Genomic DNA, 342 nt, shown 5'->3' with positions numbered 1-342 from the left:
AGTAAATACAGTTTAGTTTTAAAATAACCTGTCATTTACAGAAAAAACAAAACCAAAAAACCAACAACCCAAAACCAACCCCACCCCCCCAGCATCACCATTTTATTACCTTTATAAATCTGTAGATTTTGCAAATAGAAAAACTGGTAAGTTCATTAAATTCATGTTAAACCAGCTTTGTGACACAAGATGATTCTTGAATTATAAAACCAGAACTGATACTTCTTGTCTGCCGAGCCTGCCTATGTTATCTTTTCAAGGTTAGCAATGTGCATTCGTTTGGAAAGTTACTTGCCTTTGGTATGACTGCAGTTTGAAATATGTTTTTTCAGATCAACAATG

At 33.9% G+C, this 342-nt stretch overlaps 1 protein-coding gene across 1 annotated transcript in view; it reads left to right on the top strand.

Annotated features, from left to right (window-relative positions):
• CABIN1 (calcineurin binding protein 1) overlaps positions 1-342 on the top strand; it is a gene marked incomplete at both ends in the record, with an annotated part of 44,117 nt that overhangs the window by 8,569 nt on the left and 35,206 nt on the right. The window lies entirely within an intron of this gene.

This window comes from Cariama cristata, unplaced genomic scaffold (assembly GCF_000690535.1).
Source record: "Cariama cristata isolate BGI_N322 unplaced genomic scaffold, ASM69053v1 scaffold29031, whole genome shotgun sequence".
Lineage (NCBI taxonomy): Eukaryota > Metazoa > Chordata > Aves > Cariamiformes > Cariamidae > Cariama > Cariama cristata.
Note: the sequence above shows the minus strand (reverse complement) of the source record. Positions and strands in the feature narration are given on the sequence as shown.